The sequence below is a fragment of the Phyllobates terribilis genome, unplaced genomic scaffold (genome assembly GCF_046119375.1).
Source record: "Phyllobates terribilis strain yellow unplaced genomic scaffold, ASM4611937v1 Scaffold_9__5_contigs__length_417890890, whole genome shotgun sequence".
Lineage (NCBI taxonomy): Eukaryota > Metazoa > Chordata > Amphibia > Anura > Dendrobatidae > Phyllobates > Phyllobates terribilis.
In genome coordinates, this window is record NW_027362769.1 from 229,277,528 (window position 1) to 229,289,509 (window position 11,982).

General features: G+C 48.4%; 1 long non-coding RNA gene across 1 annotated transcript in view; it reads right to left on the minus strand.

Moving 5' to 3' along the window:
• Nucleotides 1–6,861, minus strand: part of LOC141160941 (uncharacterized) — a 125,755-nt gene extending 118,894 nt beyond the window's left edge. The window contains exon 1 of the long non-coding RNA XR_012250585.1: nt 6,545–6,861. This is a non-coding gene — a long non-coding RNA (uncharacterized lncRNA). The remainder of the gene's footprint in view (nt 1–6,544) is intronic.
• Between the last annotated feature and the right edge of the window lie 5,121 nt (nt 6,862–11,982).

Consider the following 11,982-nt stretch of genomic DNA (forward strand, 5'->3'; position numbering starts at 1 on the left):
GCTTTTTGCTGGTACTGTAAAATGCAACTTATAATTTACATAAATTTTCATTAACCGGTTCCCGACCGCCAACTGTAGATAAACGTCGGCGCTTGCCAGGCTCTGTGCAGTGCCGACGTTTAAAAACGGTGGGTGGTCTCGCAGTGCTCAGGACCCCCAGGGTCCTGCAAGCACTGCGATTCCGGTGCAGAGCGTTAGCTCTGACAGGGTACATCATCGGGACCTGATTAGATCAGGTCCCAGTGATGTTAACCCTTTGCTGTCTTCTATATGTAGTGATCGCGGCATATAGGAGACAGCAGGAAGAGAGGGGGTCGTCTTACTTACCGCCGAAGACCTCCGTTTCGTTTGAGGACCTGGGGTTGCTATGGCAGCTGGAGGTCACATGACCGCCTCCAGCTCTGCCATATATGGTGTCCTTCCTGTCTGGCTTCAGCTTGTATGTAGCTGAAGTCAGACAGGAGACTGACTGAAACAGTCAGTGAATATCTCATATAATGTAATATATGTGTGTTACATTACATGAGATCAGTGATCAGAAAAATAAAAATTAATGTCCCATACAGGGACTAAGTAAAAATGTAAAAAAAAAGTTTTTAAACTTAAAAAAAAAAAATCACAAAATAAATAAAAAAAATAAATAAAATATTAAACCAATAAATCCGTAAATTATTACAAAACCAAAAAAGTACATATTTGGTATCGCCGCGTCCGAAACAACCCGAGCTATAAAACTGTCACACTAACTCCTTCTGTGCACACCGTAATAAAAATAAATAAAAAAGGAGCAAAAAAATATGCTTTTTCATCATATCGCCAAACAAAAAGTGGGAAAAAAATGTGATCAAAAAGCAGAATAGAAATAAAAATGGTACCACTGAAACCGTCATCTTGTTCCGCAAAAAAAGCCACCATACAGCTCCATCAGCCAAAAAATAAAAAAGTTATAGCGCTCAGAATAAAGCAATGCAAAAAAATTTTTTTCTAGAAAATTGTTGTGTAAAAGCGCCAAAACATAAAAAAATACAGTAAGTGTAGTATCGCTGTAAACGTACTGACCCGAAGAAAAACGCTGCCTGATCACTTTTACCACACGCAGAACGGCATAAAAAAAAAACTCAAAAAACAATTCCTGAAGTGTTTGTTTTTGTTAACTTTACCTCCCAAAAAACAGAATAGAAGGCGATCAAAAAATGTCACGTGCCCAAAAATGGTTCCAATAATTTCAACTCGTCCCGCAAAAAACAAACCGTCACATGACTCTATCGGCCGAAATATGGAAAAATTATAGCTCTCAAAATATGGTGATGCAAAAACTAGATTTTGCAAAAAAAGCGTATTTTAGTGTGTGACAGCTGTCAGTCATAAAAACCCGATATAAATCTGGTATCTCTGTAATCGCACCGACCCGAAGAATAAAGTAATCTAATCAGTTATATCACACTAGGAACGGCATAAAAAATAAATAAAACAAATATTATTCACCTGCTACTGATTTGTTTATTATGTCTCCCAAAGATCCCAGTAAGGCTGTGTTCACACGATGCGTATTTCATGCGTTTCCGCGGCGTTTTTGCAGTTGCGTAAACGCCGCGGAAACGCATGAAAAACGCATGGTAGAAGGGCAGCAATGTTCCCCAATGGAAATCCGCATGTGCTGTGCCCATGATGCGGATTTTTCCGCAGCGTTAACGCTGCGGTCAAAAATCCGCAGCATATCAATTAATTTTGCGGAAACGCGGCGATTTCGCCGCCATTGACTTGCATTAGAACGCGCCAATTCCGCAAGACAGCATTTGTACTTGAGTAATTGGTGCGTTCTAATGTGCGGATGGTACCCGGGTGTGGAGGAGAGGAGAGTCTCATCCACACCCAGGTACCATTAAAAAAGCTGTAAAAAGAAGAATAAAATAAAAAATAAATGTATTCTTACCTTCTGTCGGCCCGCGCAGCGCTCCCGCTTGGTTCCCGGCACTTGCAGTGAGTTGTAGGACCTGCGGTGACGTCAGAGTCATGTGACGGGTCACGTGACGCTGACGTCGGCAGGTCTTTCAATTCAAAGTTGCCGGCAGCCGGGAGAACGGAGTGAGCAGGACAGCGCGGGCCATCGGAGGTAAGTATATACACTCTCTCGGTTCACACTGTATAAATCCATGCTGTTTGCATGGATTTATATAGTGTGACCTAGTTATCAAGCACTTTCCAGGTGATGCTAACATCGCCTGGAAAGCGCTTGTCAATCTGCATGCGGAAACGCATGTCAATCTGCATGTGGATCCGCATGTATTCTGCAGGAAAAACGCATGCACAATCTGCATGCGTTTTTTCTGCCAGGGAGATGCAGAAATGATGCAGAAATTTTCTGCTTCATTTCTGCATCGTGTGCACATACCCTAAGGCTCTGCTCACATTTATCCTGTGCTCTGCGCTGAGCACTTATGACGCGCCCCCTGGGACATATTCCTTTTTGAGGGGAATACCCGGCACCGGATCAGATGGGGGGTTGTAGTCTCCGAGCGGCTGTGACCCGGCCCCGTGCCCAGGGCGTCAAGCTCAGTGTTATGTGGCAGTCCTACAGATGTTATTAAGAGTTCTTTTGTGTCGACTACGCCACCCGTTGTGATGCGGTCACTGTGGCCGCCGCTGCAGCAGGGTCCGCTGAGGCTGATGGTGGGTGCGCAGCTTGGTGGGATAACCCCCAACGGGAGGGGTATAGCCTCAGAGGGGACAGGCGCAGAGGATGGGGGTTGTGGTGGTGTAGTGCAGACGGCAGTGAAGACAGAGTCGGGTTGTGCAGTTAAGGGTGTTTACTTACTGCAGATGTTGTACTGGTCACTCCAGCTGCTAGTGACCACCCGAGCCGTGCTGCGTCCACCAGGTCCTGGATCCAGCCAACCCCCAAACAAGTCCGGAGCGTGGCCCTGAGCTCTCTTTCTGTCCCGTTCTCTGGCCGTCCCCACCAGTAATCCACCTAGGTCCAGCTCCCTCGGGCCTTCTGTTGGGACACCCTTGGCCCTGGGTTCCCTGACCCTTCATGTGGTGTGCCTTCGGGGTGGATGTGATGGGTGACCGTGGCAGACGCTGCCCACGGTCTCCGGTCTCTGGCTGGGGAATGTTTTTACCCCCACCAGCTTGGGTTCCGGTACCCTGATGCCGACTCTTCACCCGGTGCTTTTAGTTGGGATCTCAGAGTCCTTCTCTTCTGTGCTCTGGGTCTCTCTCTTTTCTCCTCTCTCACTCTGGGTCTTGGTCTTTCTTCTCTCCTCTCCTGACTTGTTCTCTGCAGCTGATCCTCTCTGCATCTGATCCTCTGCATCTGACCCTGATCTTAGTTGGTGCCCACCTTATATACACCCTCTATGTGTGAGCTCAGGTGACCAGCACCCAATGAGCTCCTATCTTTACCCAGGCTGCTCCCCCTATCTGCCCCTACACTACATGGGATGTACCTCCCCCCTCCCACTCCAGCCAGGAACAGACTCGGTCGTACCTGCACATTTCTAAGTGGGAGTACCGTCGGTCTGCTCCTCGGAAATGGGATGTGTGTAGTGCATGCAGCCTACCGAGCTCAGTTCCACACTCCTTCCTTACCCGGGAGTGGAATATCACACCTCTGGGTTGAGGTGCAATACTCCTGTAGCAGCCGAATCCTCAGGGTGCTACACTTACACCAGAGTTTCCGTGTAAATCTCTGAAATACGTGATTCAGCCAGAACCCATGATGGAAGATTCCCTGTAATGAGGCAGATATAGGCCACTGTGGATGCCGTCTAGCCTGGGATCCCACGGTGTCATTTGTTTTAGGCGTGCATAAAAGTGCGGTTGGCCACAGTTTTGTGCACTTCTGAAAAAAAGGACACCACTAAACAGAGGCCAGACGGAGTCCAGAGTAACTCTGCTGCCTCATTACAGTGAATGGATCCTGCAGGGGTTTCATCTGAATTACATCACTTGGAAAATTAGATGGAAACCCCGATGTAAGTGCTCAGCCTAGAGCGCCATATAAATGTTACGTAAAATGTTCCCAATAAAAGCTTCAACTCAGTCCTCAAAAAAAGCTAGTCCCCACTCAGGTCCATCATCTGTTAAAAATATAAGGGACTTCCAAGTTACTGGTAGCAGAAAGGCTCTGGAAAAGCAAAATGGTCCTTGCCCCCCAAAAGAAATTCAGAAAATTTTGTGCTCCCAAATCCAAATGCCTATTCTACAATAATTTGTTCTCCAATTGTCAAATAGCGCTCCTTGCCCCTCAAATCTCACCGTATGGCTAAGTGGTACGATACAGCCACATATGGGGTATTGACACTTTTAGAAGAAATTGTGTGACACATTTCGGCACCATTTTTACCCATTGCCCTGTGTGAAAATGTAAAATCTGAGGGTAAAACATTTTTTTGTGGTAAAAATATAATTATGCTTTTTTCACTGCCCAATGGTATAAATTTAAAAATTAAAAAATGCTCACTACTTCCCTAGATGAATTCCTTGAGAGGTGTAGTTTACAAAATGGGGTCACTTGTGGGGGTTTCTGCTGTTTTGGCATGTCAGCGACTCTTCAAATGTGACATGGTGTCTGCTGCCTATCCCAGCCAACATAGCGCTTCTTTCTCTTCCGAACCCTGCCGTACACCAAAGCAGTGGTTTTCCCCCACATATGGGGTATCGGCGTACTCAGGAGAAATTGTACAACAAATTTCATGGTGCAATTTATCCTGTTACCCTTATGATAATACAAAATTAGGGAATGAAAAACATTTTTTGAGGGAAAAATGTGAAAATTTTATTTTTACGGCTCAATATTATAAACTTCTGTGAAGCAGCTGGGGGTGCAAGGTGCTCACCACACATCTAGATAAGTTCCCTAAGGGGTCTAGTTTCCAAAATGGTGGCACTTGTGGGGGGTTTCCACTGTTTAGGCACATTAGGGGCTCCCCAAATGTGACATGGCGTCCGCTAATTATTCAAACAAATTTTACATTCAAAAAGTCAAATGGCGCTCCTTCCCTTTCAAACCCTGCCATGTGCCCAAACAGTAATTTGCCTCCACATATGGGGTATCGGCGTGTTCAGGAGAAATTGCACAACAAATTTCATGGTGCAATTTATCCTGTTACCCTTATGATAATACAAAATTAGGGAATGAAAAACATTTTTTGAGGGAAAAATGTGAAAATTTTATTTTTACGGCTCAATATTATAAACTTCTGTGAAGCAGCTGGGGGTGCAAGGTGCTCACCACACATCTAGATAAGTTCCCTAAGGGGTCTAGTTTCCAAAATGGTGGCACTTGTGGGGGGTTTCCACTGTTTAGGCACATTAGGGGCTCCCCAAATGTGACATGGCGTCCGCTAATTATTCAGACAAATTTTACATTCAAAAAGTCTAATGGCGCTCCTTCCCTTCCGAACCCTGCCGTGCGCCCAAACAGTGGTTTTCCCTCACATATGGGGTATCAGCACGCTCAAGAGAAATTGCACAAAAAAATTTGGGGTCCATTTTTTTCATGTTACCCCTGTGAAAATAAAAAAATTGGGTCTAAAGTAACATTTTTGTGAAAAAAGTTAAATGTTCATTTTTTTCTTCCACATTCCAAAAATTCCTGTGAAGCACCTGAAGGGTTAATAAAGTTCTTGAATGTGGTTTTGAGCACCTTGAGGGGTGCAGTTTTTAGAATGGTGTCACTTTTGGGTATTTTCTGTCATAAAGACCCCTCAAAGTGACTTCAAATGATGTGGTCCCTAAAAAAATGTTTTTGTAAATTTTGTTGGAAAAATGAGAAATCGCTGGTCAACTTTTAACCCTTATAGATCCCTAACAAAAAAAAATTTGGGTTCCAAAGTTGTGCTGATGTAAAGTAGACATGTGGGAAATGTTATTTATTAACTATTTTGTGTGACATATCTCTCTGATTTAAGGGCATGAAAATTCAAAGTTTGAAAATTGCAAAATTTTCAAAATTTTCGCCAAATAAACGCAAGTGATATCGAAGAAATTTTACCACTATCATGAAGTACAATATGTCACGAAAAAACAGTCTCAGAATCAGGGGAATACGTTGAAGCGTTCCAGGGTAATTACTTCATAAACTGGCAGTGGTCAGAATTGAAAAAATTGGCCCGGTCATGAAGGCAAAAACAGGCTCTGGCGCGAAGTGGTTAAAAAAGGCAGCAAAATCGCAACGTGTGAAAATAGTTTTAATTGGCACTGGTAGATACATTGGGTTAGATCAGGGGTGAGCAGTTCATTTTTCCGTGGGGCCACATGAGACCGTGACTTGTGGAGGGCCGAACCAATAGGCTGAAATTAATTCTGAATTAATTCAGAATTAAGTATGAATACTTTCCCCTATACAGTATAAGCGTGCACACAGCCCCCCTACAGTGGCATGTAAAAGTATGAGCAACCCTTGTAAAAATTACTGTTGTTGTGAACAGTAAAGCAATTTGAAGATGCAATGATCTCTAAAAGGCCTAAAAATGACACATTTCATTTGCATTGTAGGAAAAAAAAAAAAAAAAAGTGTATGGTAGGGATTTGTACTCACTGAGCCGCGTTGGAGGTAGGCACAGGTTCACACAGTGATGCAGTCCACGGGTTCAAAAAAACTAGTTGGTTTATTTAGGGTCCATATACCAGTGAGGAAACAAAAGTAACAGCCTTTTCCTGGCACAAAAAGGAATAACAGAGCAAAGCTCAAAATAACAACAGGTCCATGCAGCACGGCCTCAGCCATATAAACAAAGTGCTTTTTCTCTGCCTCCAGCAGACTCTGAGAAGCACATGCAAGGTCTGCTCACCTTGCCCAACAAACACAGACAGACAGAGACAGGCTCAGCTGTCTTAAATTAGCCTTCCAAGATCTGGACTGGAAATAAGTGAGCCGCTGTCCCCCCCCCCCCCCCCCCCACTCCAGCTCTTTCAGCTGCTCGTACAACCCGGCCCTGTAATCCGGGCCCATTAAATTCCTCTCAGCACTGTGTGCTGAAGCCTGCTTCTCCAGGTCCTACATCACCGAAGCTTGGCACTTCGGGGACACATACCTTCCATCCACGACCTGCCCGACAGCCGCCTTATGACGCGCCCCCTGGGCCAGTGTTGTTTGGGGGATACCCGGATCAAGATCAGATGGGGGTTGTAGTCTCCGAGTGGCGGTGACCCGGTCCGTGCCCAGGGTGTCAAGCTCAGTGTGTGGCAGTCCTACAGATGTTGCTGGATGTTCTTTAGTGTCGACTACGCCACCCGTTGATTTGCGGTCAATACGGCCGCCGCTGCAGCAGGGTCCGCTGAGGCTGGTGGTGTGTGTGCAGCTTCTGGTAGTATAACCCCCAACGGGAGGGGTATAGCCTCAGGGGGTCAGTTGTAGAGGGTGGTGGTTGTGGTGGTGCAGTGAGGGTGGTAATAAGACTCAGAGTCGGGCTGTGCAGTTCAGGGTTTTTACTTACTGCTGTTGTGCTGGTCACTCCGGCCTTGAGTGACCGCCCGAGCCGTGCTGCGTCCACCAGGTCCTGGACTCGGCCAACCCCAAGGTAATTCTGGAGTGTGATCCTGAGCTCCCTTTCTGACGTTCCTTTTCTCTGGCCTTCCCCACCAGGGATCCACTTATGTCCGGCTCCCTCGGGCCTCTTGTTGGTAAAACCCTTGTCTCCGGGTTCCCTGACCCTATACTTGGTGTGCCTTCGCAGTGGATTTAGTGGGGGGTCGTGGCAGATCCTGCCCACAACCTCCGGTCTCTGGCTGAGGATTAGTGCCCTCCACCAGCTTGGGATCCGGTACCCTTGTGCCAACCCTTCACCCTTCTGGTTGTATTTGGGCTCTTGGGGTTCCCTCTTCTTCCCCTCTGGGTCCTTTTCTTCTCCTCTCTCTCTTCTTTCAGGACTGCTTGACCCTCTACAACAGACTGACTGGTAACTGTCTGCCTGTCTGACCCTGATCTAAGATGGTTCCCACCTTATATACTCCCTCTATGTGTGAGCTCAGGTGACCAGCACCCAATGAGCTCCTAGCATTACCCAGACTGCTCCCCCTATCTGCCCCTACACTACTGGGATGTTCCAACCCCCTCCCACTCCAGCCAGGGACAGACACTATCGTACCTGCACATATTTTGGTGGGAGTACCGTCCATCTGTCCCCCGGAAATGGGATGTATGTAGTGCATGCAGCCTACTGAGCTCAGTTCCACACTCCATCCTTACCCGGGAGTGGAATATCACACCTCTGGCTTGAGGTGCAATACCCCTGTAGCAGCCGAATCCTCAGGGTGCTACATTCACATACCCCCCCCCCCCCACCCCGTGCCCAAAGCCTAGGGGCTTCACACCTTTTGTCACCATACAATAAACCCTCGACAAGGCATCAGCATTCCCATGTTGTTTCCCAGGCCTATGCTCTACCCGGAAACTAAAATCTTGTAGAGCCAGGAACCACCCAGTCACTCTGACATTTTTCCCCTTCTTTTCTCGCATCCACCTCAGTGGGGCATGGTCTGACACTAACCTGAACCTTCTACCTAACAGGTAATACCTCAGAGTGTCTAACGCCCACTTAATGGCCAAACATTCTTTTTCTACAATGAAGTGCTTCCGACTGAGGTATATTACAGGATGTTCTTCTCCGTTAATCTCCTGGGACAAGATTGCTCCCAGCCCGACATCCGATGCATCCGTCTGGACCACAAACTCCTTGGAGAAGTTGGGTGCCACCAAGACTGGCTGTTTACAGAGGACCAGTTTCAATTCCTGGAAGGCCGCTTCTGCTTCCGGGGACCACTTGGCCATAGCCGACTTAATCCCTTTCAGAAGATCCATCAGTGGGGCTGCTATCAGGGCAAAGTTAGGGACAAATCTTCCATAGTAGCCCACAATGCCTAGAAACGCCCTGACCTGCTTCTTCGAGGGGGGCTGTGGCCAGTTCAAGATCGCCTCGAACTTATTTATTTGTGGCTTTATTTCCCCTTCTACCAACCACGCACCCTAGATACTTGGCTTCCTCCATGGCACATTTCTTTGGGTTGATAGTAAAGCCCGCCTTCCTTTTGGTATCAAGTATGGCTTGAACTTTGTCCAGATGACTTTCCCAGTCCTGGCTGAATATGATGATGTCATCTAGGTAGGCCGCTGCATACTTTTTGTGGGGTGCTAAGATCAGGTCCATGGCTCTCTGGAAGGTGGCCAGAGCTCCCTGCAACCCAAAAGGCATCCTGACGTATTGATAACATCCATCTGGCGTCGAGAAGGCTGTCTTCTACTTGGTCTCTTTGGACAGGGGAATTTGCCAATATCCTGTGGTGATGTACCGAGCGGGTCCTAGCCTTTCGATAAGCTCATCTACCCTAGGCATTGGGTAGGCGTCAAACTTCGAGACCTCGTTCAGCTTCCTATAGTCATTGCAAAACCGCCATTCCCCTTCTGGTTTCGGCACTAAGACTATAGGACTGGACCATCCACTTTTGGACTCTTCAATGACTCCCAGGTTAAACATCCGCCTCACTTCTTTTGATATCTCCTCTCTGCGGGCCTCTGGTATCTGGTATGGTTTTAGATTGAAGCGAACATGAGGCTCTGTGAGAACCTCATGCTCTATGACCTGAGTGAGTCCTGGCAACTCCGAAAACAGGTTTTTATTTCACTGTAGCAACTCTTTGCACTGTTGCTTTTGGACACATGACAGTGACTCTGCCACCTTGATCTTTTTCACATCGGCCTCAGCCACTGAACAGGGAGCTTCCATGGGCTCTCTATCTTGCTATGGCTTAATCACGTTAACATGGTAAATTTGGTAGGGCTTCCTCTTCCCTGATTGGTGGATTTTATAGTTGACCTCCCCCACTTTCTCTACCACCTCATGGGGGCCCAGCCACTTGGCCATGAACTTGCTCTCCACTGTGGGCACTAGCACAAGCACTCGACCTCCTGGGTTTAACGACCTCACCCTGGCCGACCTATTATATACCCTGGACTGTGCCTCTTGTGACTTGAGGAGGTGCTCCCTCACAATGGGCATCACGTGGGCAATCCTCTCTTGCATCTGGGCAATGTGCTCCACCACGCTCCTATAGGGAGAGGTCTCAGCTTCCCAGGACTCTTTCACCACATCCAGGAGTCCTCGAGGGTGTCGTCCATAGAGTAGTTTAGATAGGGAGAAACCTGTGGAAGCTTGGGAAACTTCCCTGATGGCTAATAACAGATAGGGAAGCAGACAGTCCCAGTCTCGACCATCCTTTTTCACTGCTTTCCTCAACATTGCTTTCAAGGTTTTGTTAAATCTCTCGACCAGTCCGTCCGTCTGGGGATGATACACGGAGGTTCTCAGTTGTGCAATCTGCAATGTCTTGCACAATTCCCTCATGACCTTCGACATAAATGGAGTTCCTTGGTCTGTTAGGATCTCCTTAAGCAACCCCGTTCTTGAAAACATGTGGACTAACTCCCGGGCTATACACCTGGCGGAGGAGTTTCGTAGTGGTACGGACGCGCCCCCAGGGCCGTGGGGTACTCGGCAGCCGGGTCTATGGATGCCGGTGTGGGATATCACGGTGGCTGGCCCGGTTTATGGCCCAGGGTGGTCAACAAAAAGGGGAATATTTATAGGGGGGTTTTGTAATAGTGTTCGTGACGCCACCTATGGAATGCGGCCAAAGGGAGCCGCCGCTGCGGAGCAGTCCTCTGGAGCTGGTGTTACGGCAGCAGGGATGGTGTGACTCTCCACAGGTAGAGCTAGCTCCAGGGCAGTGAAGGAAGTGAGTTGCGCTGGGCGTTGTAGTGCAGGGAGGGAAAGATGGCGCAGATGAAAGAATGGACGGAGGCAGTACGGTGCAGTCACCCGAGTCTTTACTCACAGTTCTTATGACAGTTCCACTGGTGCACTATACTGGTGTCAGCCTCCCACGTCGCGCTGCGTTCACCAGGCCGGGGTTCAGCTCTTACTCAGGCAGATTGGGAGCACTTGACGGAACCCCACATTCTTGTGTTCCTAGCTAGACCGTCTTCACACTGGGTCTTTCTCCCTCCTGCCCTGCGCTTCCCCACTCTCAATCCCGCTCAGGTGCTCGGAGGTCCCTCCTTTCTCACTGGAGTTCCCAGACCTGCTTGACCCTCACGGAGTTTAGAATAGGGCTTCGGCAACTGGACTATGAAAGCCAGAAGCCTCCGGTTTTTCCAGCCGAGACTTGGAATTACATGACTGGTCCAGGGGCTGGTCCCCTTCTTGCGGCCTATGATCCCTCTGTTTTCTGACAGATTCGGGGCATACGGGTGCTGTCCCGCACTCGCCGTACACCCTGGGATCCCTTCTTTAAATCGGAGCCTACTCCTCTGCTCCCCTCCTGGGCCTCTAGGACTGGGCCCGGCTTGTGGACAGAGCTCCTCAAGAGACTCTTCTCCCTGACAGACTTCTCCCACTCATCTAATCTACTCCACTCTGCCACCCTAAGATGGCTTCCCATTATATACCTACTATGGTGCTCCCCTAAACTTCTTCCTCCACCCACTACTGGTTCCCCCTTCCTTTGGGTTCCCCCCCCCCCACTCCAGCCAGGGACAGGGCTCAGCCGGAAAACACATTGCATCTTGCCCTTCCAGCCGGCCTGGAGCAGTGTAGTGTTGGATGCAGGTGTTGGGGTTCCGGGCAGCACTCCCTCCTTACCTGAGAGAAGGAGACACCACACCTCTGGTTGAGGTGCAGTACCTCTGTGGCAACCGGACCCTCAGGGGCGCCACAGTATGGCCTCCGGATACCGTGTAGCAAAATCTAATACCACCAGGATATACTGATGCCCTCGGGCGGACTTGACCGGAGGCCCCACTAGATCCATTGCTATGCGTTCGAATGGAACCCCGATGACGGGTAGGGGCACTAGGGGACTGCGGAAGTGGGCCACTGGGGAGGTTATCGGGCATGTGGGGCAGGAACGACAATAACTCTTTATTTCTCTATAGCAACCTGGCCAGTAGAATCTCTGGAAGATCCGTTCCTGAGTCTTGTC